The 10,611-nt window shown below is 41.5% G+C and overlaps 1 pseudogene; it reads left to right on the top strand.

The window, feature by feature from the left end:
- Positions 1–226: 226 nt before the first annotated feature.
- LOC118567030 lies at positions 227–1,836 on the top strand (annotated as a pseudogene).
- Positions 1,837–10,611: the final 8,775 nt, after the last annotated feature.

The following is a 10,611-nucleotide window of genomic DNA, read 5'->3' as shown; positions in this document are numbered from 1 at the left end:
TGGTGGAGATGTGTGGTAAGAAGCTGGCGTACCTGGAAAAAAGTACTCAGAATGAACGTTGAACTTGTGGGCAGTCTACAGTAGTTTTCTAAATGATATGGACGGTCTGATCAAGGAGAAAAGTGAAAATAATAAAATATACATACAATTCTTTGCAACCCACCCTGCTATTCCAACCAATCTAGTGTTTAGCCAAATCAACTAAGTACACACAGTAGGACATGGGATGACGGTCAGCTCCACTATGCCTGAGGCCGGGGATCTCGACTGGAAAAAGTCGGACCGTCCCCCCTGGGTTTGGGAGCAGGTTGAGTGTTTAAGAGCAGGCAGGGAGACAATGACAGGGGATTTTGGAGCTGAAGTAGATGACCGTGAAGTGAATACGTTCCTGGAGAACACTGTTGTGGAGAGCGTTGTAGGTAGAATGCAGAGCTTGACGTGGAAGCCGGTGGCAATCTCAACCAAGGAAGCACAGAGTGTACGCAGAGTGAGCTGAGAGGAAATAAGCTGGTGACAAGACTAACTCCTCTTCGAGAGAAACAGAAAAACTCAAAGAACAGAAGCAAGGAATAACACATGGAGGCACACAGATTCTTGAAAGATCTTATTTTAAATTACATTTTTTTTATTTTAACTTAATGTTATAATATCCATATCCATCACTTACACGTATCAATTGTCCTGTATCCAAGAGAATCTACATATAATCTTTGCACATGAGTTCGATCCTTGGTATCCTTTACATTTCTCATCATCTACAAATCCACAAACACAAAAGAGGATTTCCTTCCTTCCTTTCATTTTCTTTTGAGATCTTTTCAACTGTTCAATCTCTTCTCAAAGTGGTGTTACAAAATCCATCCAATTTTTCCAGAAAATTCTTAAATTTGCCAGATTCTAATCGGGCAGGAAAAGTCAACCTTTCCATCAAATAAATATCGTGCATTACTTCCACCCAATCTTCCCTATTAGGGATCTCTGTCTTCAGCCATTTCCTAGTAATGGCTCTTTTGCTCGCTACCAACATGACGCTAAACATACATTTATAAGCTGAACTTTTTAACCTTATGATCCCTCTTCCCTTATGTAGAATGTCAAAAGCCAATGGAAAATTTACCCTCAAGACTTTCTTTGTTCAAATCCTGCCAATATGGGACTGCACCATATAGGTGCCACTGTTGCCTACAGATCTCCTCCCGGTTCTATGCTGATAGCGACCCTCTAGCCTGTTTTTCCCATTTCACTTTTGTATATGCTGTGTTGCTTCCCAGCAAAGCTCTTTTACCCAACTGAGACATTTACCAAGGAGGCTACGAGAACGGAACAAGACATGGACATTGGATATACCACTTCAAGAACCAATCAAGATTACTCTCAGAACAAGAAAGGCGTGGAGGGAACGTTGTATCATCCAGATGGATCCAAATATGTAGGATCTTGGGTAGAGTACCTAAGAGGCCATAGTGTCTACACCTATCCCAGTGGAGACACATATGATGGAGAATGGCTGCACAACATGAGACATGGCCAGGACCTTTACCACTAGAGGGGAAACAGCAGTAAAGTTCATGGGCACATGGGTACATGGCAAGATGGAGTTGGCTGGGGAATACATCTACATTAATCAGAGATACCAGGGCAACTTTTTCAACAACAGTCCTCCTGGACCTGGAAAGTATGCATTTGACACTGGCTGTGAGCAACATGGAGAATACCACCAAACTAGAGCAGGAGCGACCTGAGCAGACGTTGGTCAGTGGTATGGCATTGCTGGTGAGTTGAATAGACCAGTTCATTGTTATTGTTTTGATCCATTTTTTCGCGCAGCACTGGTAGGCAAAAGGCGAACACAATAGGCGGACGCAAACAAAGGAAACGACGAGTTCTCGTAGTATTTTTCTTCTTTAGATAACGTATCACAAGATCATTATAAGAGTAAGTTGATGGTTGATGGTATCAGATTGCCAGATCCACACAGCAAAAGCCTGAAGGGACGGAGCGAGTCTGTGAAATGCCGGCCAAGTGTTCCGTACCACGACATATACAGCTGCCTTATAAACACGCAGGCCAGTACAGACGAGAGAGCATGGAAGCCATGAAACCACTGGACGGCTACAATCATTTTATATCGGGACATAGGCACCAGCAACCCCCGTGACCCCATGAGGGGATTAAGCGGGTCAGAAAATGGATGGATGGATGGATGGATGGATGGATGGATGGATGGATGGATGGATGGATGGATGTTCAGACATGTTTGGGTAACATATGAAAGCGGAGTCGGACACAGACAGCGCCTCAGCAGAGAGGAAGACCCGCCACCGGTAGGTTAAAAAAAACAACAACATTGTTCACTAAGGATTATTTTGGTGTTTTTGTCTTATTAATCCTTTTCACAGACTCATGCCAGAGGGTTTGCATACATTGTACATGTACGTATATTATTACGAAAGGAACGTTTACGTCTTGACTTAAGTATATATCCTAATTTTTTATTTATATAATTATTTAAGTAGAACAATGACCAGTGCAAAATTAAGTTGTATTTACCAGAGATGAAGTGTAGACTGCAAATTCTGTCGTGGTATGATGGCTCCCACAGTCGATTGGGATTGTCTGCCTGCGCCCTTTTCATTGAAATTATCCATTTCTTTCGTCTTTCTTCGTCTTTCGGTAAACAAAAGAAACGTACATCCGACGATTTGGAATGCCTCTGTGTGCAACCGGGAACACAACAAGTCGTAGGCATTGTTTAGATTCCAAAAATAAACGAACTAAAAGCACGCTCTAATTCACCCGTTTTGTCATGGTAGTAGACGAGAACAGTACTGTTTTTGCCTACCCGCAGGACCTGGATGTAGCTCGTGACGTCACGCGTGAACTGGTCAATAGAGTTAAATACAGTGTGGGGAATGGTAACACGTAAAACATGTAAAAAGCGGCTCAACAATTATAAAAAGGGGTTGACTGTTGTAGTGACAGTATGACCTAATTGATTTCATTTGATTATTGAGAAGGGTAAAATTCATTTTCAACCTAATAATCATAATCTGTCAAATTGAATCTTTTGAGAAACTTTAAATCTTTTAAATCCAAGTCTGTCAGGGATATGAATGAGTTTGGGTCAAGTTGTTGCTGTGATTAGAAAAGTTGGTAATGTTTTGGGACTGAACATAAATATACATGTAATAACCTGATTATTGACCGTATCAGTATATTTGTCTTTATTTAATTTCTAACAAGAATTTTCATTTTGTTGTCAAGGTATGTTCAGGCATTTGTAATTTCATTTTCTGTGAGAAATGTATATTCCGTTAAAAGGTTTGATATGTTAAAATATGCATTTTCCATCCATCCATCCATCCATCCATCCATCCATCCATCCATCCATCCATCCATCCATCCATCCATCCATCCATCCATCCATCCATCCTCTTCCGGGGTCGGGTCGCGGGGGTAGCAGCTTCAGTAGGGAGGCCCAGACATCCCTCTCCCCAGCCACTTGGGCCAGCTCCTCAGGAGGAATCCCAAGGCGTTCCCAGGCCAGCCGGTAGAGACATAGTCCCTCCAGCGTGTCCTGGGTCTTCCCCTGGGCCTCCTCCCGGTGGGACGTGCCCGGAACACCTCACCAGGGAGGCGTCCAGGAGGCATCCTGACCAGATGCCCGAGCCACCTCAACTGGCTCCTCTCTATGTGGAGGAGCAGCGGCTCTACTCTGAGTCCTCCCCGGATGACTGAGCTCCTCACCCTATCTCTAAGGGAGAGCCCAGACACACTATGGAGAAAACTCATTTCAGACGCTTTTATCTGGGATCTTGTTCTTTCGGTAACGACCCAAAATTCGTGACCATAGATGAGGGTAGGAACGTAGATCGACCGGTAAATCGAGAGCTTCGCCTTTTGGCTCAGCTCTCTCTTTACCACAACGGATCGGTACAGCGCCCGCTTCACAGCAGACGCTGCACCAATCCGCCTGTCGATCTCACGCTCCATCTTCCCCTCATTCGTGAACAAGGCCACAAGATACTTGAACTCCTCCACTAGGGGCAGCACATCTTCCCCAACCCGGAGGAGGCACTCTACCCTTGTCCGGCTCAAGACCATGGTCTTGGATTTGGAGGCACTGATTTTCATCCCGGCCGCTTCGCACTCGGCTGCGAACCGCTCCAGTGAAAGTTGTAGATCACGCCCTGATGAAGCCAATAGGACCACGTCATCCGCGAATAGCAGAGACGCAATCCTAAGGCCACCAAAACGGATCCCCTTAACACCTTGGCTGCGCCTAGAAATTCTGTCCATAAAAGTTATGAACAGAATCGGTGACGATTCTGCATTTTGCATAATGTTGATAGAAATCCGCTGTTGGGTTACATACTAAAGAAAGAGGAAAGCAAAACTCTGCTGTTTAGTAAAGCTTTGCACTGGTGTCTACCACGCACAACTGTGACACAGGGCACTGACACTCACACTTAGACGGGGGAGAGACGGTGTGGCCTCTGGAGATCTGCACTCACCTCTATTGAGGACGATTCAGCAGAGGGGATCCATGGTGCCTGCTCATCTTTGCTCTCTTTGCCTGCTTGGACTGTGAGTTTTTTTGTCCTGGTAGGAATATTCAAAGCCTCTTCCTTTGGATATGATCTTCAACGTAGCCTTGCAAGCTAGCTTCTAAAACCGAGCGCACTTGTGGTAAAGCCTACTTTTGACTCTCAGGGGGAATAATCATTTTTTGTGTGTGTTTATTACATGTAAAATTTCAATACAAAGAACAAAAAGTGTTTGCTGTGTGTGTCTTTTTTCTTTGTCAGTAATACTTAACTCTTAATAAAATTCAAAAGGTGATTATTATTTAGGGTACATATTTTGATTTCTACTAATATTAATATTTCTGGGAAGCTTAATACTTTGCAATTTTACTGGTAAGGATCATATTTTACCCTAGACACAGTTTACATACACCAGTATGTCACTTTTACCATAGTGATGTTTGGAGTCTGGAGGGTTCCTATACTAAAAAGCTCTGACTTAATTACAACGAGCTGGGTGATAAAAGGTTATATACACACTTTTCAGATTTTGTGTGTAAGAAATACCAGAAACCATGCATATTTTCCTTCAGCTAGTTGGTGTCACAAGAAATGGGTAAAATTCAAGGGTATCACTGCTTTCGCAAGGCATTGTGCATTTTTTCCTTTCAATACACTTTATGATATTTTACCTGGGAGGCAACAATTCATTCTTTAAAACAATGTTTGCCACAGTATGGTTCAGTATGCCACTAGAGCTCACAGAGGCCCTTGAAATGCCCTTTAATAAGTAAAACAGACAAGAAAAATGAAAGTAATAAAAGCACCATATTAACAACAAGAAATAAAAATAATAGTTACAAATGAATAAAAGCTATAAAATGAATCTCCCCCCGCTTACAAAACACAGTAATTCGTGTATACTTAACGGATAGTTAGGGTCAAAATTTTCTTTGATTGTTAGTTTGTGGGTTAGACGGGTGGATTCAGGAAAATTCCTGGACTGCATCATATACATTGTCTATGTGAATATAGCTCCAGACCCACAAAACCGTGTCAGGGCTTTTCTTGCAATAATGAGCGCAACACTCAGATCAGTAGTCCTCACATTAAAAACTCGATGAAATCAATTTCACCTCAGGAAGAATTTGTTGAATTGAAATGAAGGAGGTAGAGAAAGTTAAAGGGCAGCTTTGTGTGTGGTAGGCCTATATATAAATTGGGTCACACTCTGACTAACAACTTGATATTTTTTTTGTAACCAGTCAGTCCTACAAATGACTTGCGCTGTAAGAAGCGGCCATTGTAAAAATGTGACTTTTAATTAGGATTGGGGTACCAAAAATATTTAAAGCAAAATATCCTGTCAATTCAAACATAAATAAACAAGCCTCCCACGCCAGCATCTAACATTAGAAGCATCATAGTATGGATTCCAAGACCTTTTGTCTCGCAGAGGTGGAGAACTACTTCACAGATAAACCGGATATGTGACAATCTTTAGATTCTTTATGTGCTTTCTTTCTGTCCCAGGCAACACGCTGCCTGGATCCCTGTGACGACAAATCAAGAGAAAGTTCACCCATCTGAACACGCAGGAGAATGACTTCCCCCATAAATGTGGTGATTTTTGTTCCGCTATTTCCTGCCAGCACATCTGTAAACAGCATGTGCTTCAAAAGGCCTTTACCACTCAGTAGCAGGGTTTAAATAACAATGTATTATTTTGAATTTCCAGAATGCTTCAGCAAGTAGTCCTCGTAAGCCGATAGCCCATCTCATTAAGAAAATCACAACAACAATAATCACAACCAATTCCGTGGACTCCCAGGGGGGATAGTGTGATTAATGGTGGATTTTCCTCAATTGGAAATCCATATAGAACATGTAAGAATCTTTATATTGCATTGTTTTAGAGGTTTTGTTGGATGGCAGCTGCTGGTTACCTTGGAAACAGAAGGATTGGTTCTTTAATGGGCTGGAAATTGGACTTTAATGTGCCTGGAGACAAAGAAAATATACAAGCATATCTAAAAGAATAGCAATTCATAGTGGATTTTTTAAAACAAATTTTAGATCTGTATTTGCAAGTAAAAACAAATTACAGCACCTTTCTTAATTATTAATAGCTCTTAGGTTTTTACCCACATAGTTTACATTTTGTCCTTTCACTACCACATACTGTATGTTAAGCTCTGATCAGCAGAGAGACCCATATTCAAACCGGAAATGCTGTTGTGCTTAAAATGTTTATTGTAAAATAAAACACAAAAACTTAGAGTGGTGATGGACAGGCTGAATGAGCTGGAGACTGAAAGCAGGTACGATAGACAAACTGGGTCATGAACAGAAAGGGGAGCATCAGAAAAGCAGACGGATCCAGCAGGTAGAGCAGGACTCGTGCTTGAGAAAACAGTCCAGGTGGTGACCAGATTCAGAAGCCGATCAGGTATCCTGTGAGGGCCGGGCGAACAGAGAATCCAACACGGGAAAACAGGACCCGACCACAAACACTGGAAGGTAGCTCACACAAGGCAATAAGACAATCTGGCAGAGGCTGGCTGTCAGTGGCAGGTATTTATAGGTCGGGTAACAGGTGGAACACCTTCACAGATAATGAGCACAGGTGAATCTTTTCCACTAATTAGCAGGGTGGAGCAGCGCAGAGAGTGGAGAACATCCGGTCAGCCCAAAAAGACAAAACAAAACTAAAACACAAAAGACAGCCAGGAAGCATGACACTGTACCCCTATGCTATATTGCAGTTTTATGTAATGGACCCTGAGACAGACTGGCGACCTGTCCAGGGTGTACCCTGCCTGTCGCCCAGTGAACGCTGGAGATAGGCACCAGCAACCCCCGCGACCCCATGAGGGATTAAGCGGGTCAGAAAATGGATGGATGAATGGATGGATGGATGGACGGATGTGATGGACCAGTACAAAGCAGAGCATGCATATGAAATGGAAGGAAAAGTAGACACAGCTTTCAGTGTTTTAAGAATATAAATCTGAAAAGTGAGTTGTGTATTTCTATTCAGTTCCCTCTGCTCTAATCCATCAGATTTTTGTCTCTAATTTGGGATCCATAAACCAAATTTGATAAAACCTCCATGATGAAAAAGTCAGACAGGGTTCAACATTTTAAACAAGGATGAAAAACTTTCTAAGTATCGATACATACATTTTCCTTTTACTGCCTGTGCTGCCTGGGTTTCAAGATTTAATGACCTGATAGTTAAATATATAAATATATAGGGATGAATAAGGGAGGGGAACACTGATTTTCTTTTGTCAAAGTAAGCAGTATGATCCCACCCGAGTGCAGGCTACATTGTGCTCTGCCAGAAGAAGCTGTATGACAGAGCACAAACTATAAAGCTTCTAATGTTTAGGCTAATTCATATTTTCTCTTGCTATAATGTAGAACCAAACTTGTGGTATCATTTTGAATTCAAATCCAGAAATGCAAAGTGATACTGCATTTCACATTTTTTTTTTTTTTTTGTGGGTCAATACACACATTTCTGCTTGCCCACAAATGGCACAGCTCTGCTGATTAAAAGCTGGGACAGAACCAGCATGTCTTCAGCATCATCCATCATCAGCTAACAACCCAGTCTGCCCTGACAAAGTAATAACACCTCAGCGGACCCTGCCTGATGGGCTGCAGGAAAAAAAAAAAAAAGCATCTGGCTGGAGTGGAACTGGTGCTGATCGGCTCTGTTGCCCCCGTTTGCTCCTGTTAACTCTGTCCTCTCGCTGCTGTCTGTTTCTCATTCCAACCATGCGTCTTCACGTCTCTGCCTGCTTTTATGTCTCGCTGCCTTTCTCTTTTTCCGCTCATGTTTGTCGGTCTGCCTTTGGAAATCTTAAAAGTGATAAACAATGCTCAAAAGCGTTCTTTGAGGGCAAGTTCAAAGTCAGTCCTTTGCAGGCCTCCTTTTTCTTCCTCTCCCTCTCCGCGTGCATCTTATATACCGATATATTTATCTTCTCGCTGCAACTGTTTGATTGTCTCTCAAGAGTTTATAGTAGTCCATTTCTTGCTCCCTCCTGCTGTTAGTGAGGGCATACTGCAGCCCTGGCCAGTCGCTCTAGTTAAACATGGCTGCACCATGTCTGCTTAGCGGTTTTGCTCAGTGTGACCACCTCTGCTGTCCTCCTGGAGCCAAACCATCTTCTGTTATGACAGCTAAAAGCAAGGGAGCGTAATTATGGCGGCATAGTAACCTGAGTGTTTCTGTGGGGGCGACTGCAAATACATGCACGCACGCTTAAATAGACTCCATCCAAAATAGAAGACCGCAACTAACACACTAATAGAAAGAGCTTTGAGAGCACTTCTGGATGAACAACGCCGGTTGCAGTATTTCAGAAACCAAGCAAAATGGGATCGGAAAGCCTCCGCTTTTCTTTAGACTCTGGACTGTATGATAATCTGTTTTATATCACTGAAAAACACGTAAAAAAAAAAAAAAAGATTCAGATGATTAAACTTTGGAATGTTGTGTGCTTTCTTATTTTGTTGATGTTAATCTTTCTGAGTTATCGAAAATATGAGCTCCATCTAAACCCTTCAAGTTATGTTTTACACCCCAATCCCAAATAAATTATTTAAGAAGGTGTTCCCTTTGACTATACCGACTCCGTTTTTGTACGACAGGTTTTTAAGGTACCTATAATTAAACCTTTTCTTGATTGATCTCTTCTCAATCAAGATGACTTAATAAATTACAGACCTATATCTAATCTTCATCTCTGATCTTAAATGTTTGAAGTAATATCTGCTAATGAAGTGTGTGGACATTTACACAGTAAAGAACTGTTTGAAGAGTTTCAGACAGTTTTCAGAGCTCATCCTAGCACTGAAATAGCTCTGGTGAAAGTCACTCTAAATATTTCTCTTGGCCTCAGTAAATGGACTTAAGTGTGTACTTGTGCTGCTGAATTTTATAGCCATATTTCAAAAAGTTGATCACAGAGTTCTCTTAGAAAAGCATATACATGCTGTACGGATTTTATCCAGTTTGAAAAATAAAGCAACCTTAACCACATGGTTTGATATAGGATCAAATTAAAATGTATGGAATTGACTTGGAATTTGTCTTTGTGAATGGATTGAATTGACTTTTTTTTTATTTTCTAACATGCCTTAAAATGATATTTGTTCAGAATTGAAGTTGTATAAATGACCAGAATTGAACAGTTTCCTTGACAATAAAATAATGAATCAGTTTAAATGTGAAAATGTGTAAAAGGCTTAAGTTCTTGGTTCAATATATGCAGCTTTATCTGGCAGACTCAAATGAGCTCAAGATCTTTTTGTGTGTCATAAATTTAGTTTACTTTATTGGTTGATTCCAAGCCAGTACAAACAATATTATCTCCATATAATGTACTACAAAATACACAAGAGATAAAAAATATTAGCTTGGAAAGGAGTGGAATTAATTGTCCAGCAATGCATCTAAGCAGGCAAACTATAATGTGCTCTTCATCTGTGTTTTTTCTGTTTCAACCGTATTAAATATCAATTAATTTTTATTCTATGTGAATAACGCTAATCTTATAGCATAATTTCTTCTTCCTTTTATAGCTAGGCCTTCCATTCTCACGATAGTCTGTTTGGACAGGAGTTCTGCACTCCACACCTAAACCTTTAAAGACGCCAAGTCTTACTTCAGATGGTCCGATAAGCCCTGGACCATAATCTTCTCCAGTATCAACTCCCTCATCTTCACTCTCACCACTCCACCACCCCTATTCCTGCCTCAGTGTCATCCAGAATTCCTTAGTTTTGATTGAAAAAAGCCCTGGGAGATCACCAGCACCCAGGTCTACGTGTTTTCACAACTGCATTTGGAGCACTTGGCGCAGCCTGTTAGCTCCACTCTGTCTGCCACAGAATGTGTAAAACAAAAAAACAACTTTGAGGCAGGGGTGTTAAAGTCAGTCAGACCATTCCTCTCAAAGCCCTTGCAGTATTATGTTTGAATCCAGGTGGATTTAGTGGTCCTGCCTGACTACTGTTGTTCAAAGACATACCCCAATCTGCCTCTGAAGTGTCTTTCTATTTTGACTTG

Source organism: Fundulus heteroclitus, chromosome 19, assembly GCF_011125445.2.
Source record: "Fundulus heteroclitus isolate FHET01 chromosome 19, MU-UCD_Fhet_4.1, whole genome shotgun sequence".
Lineage (NCBI taxonomy): Eukaryota > Metazoa > Chordata > Actinopteri > Cyprinodontiformes > Fundulidae > Fundulus > Fundulus heteroclitus.
The sequence above is the reverse complement of the archived record's forward strand: the minus strand, read 5'-3'. Positions and strand labels throughout refer to the sequence as shown.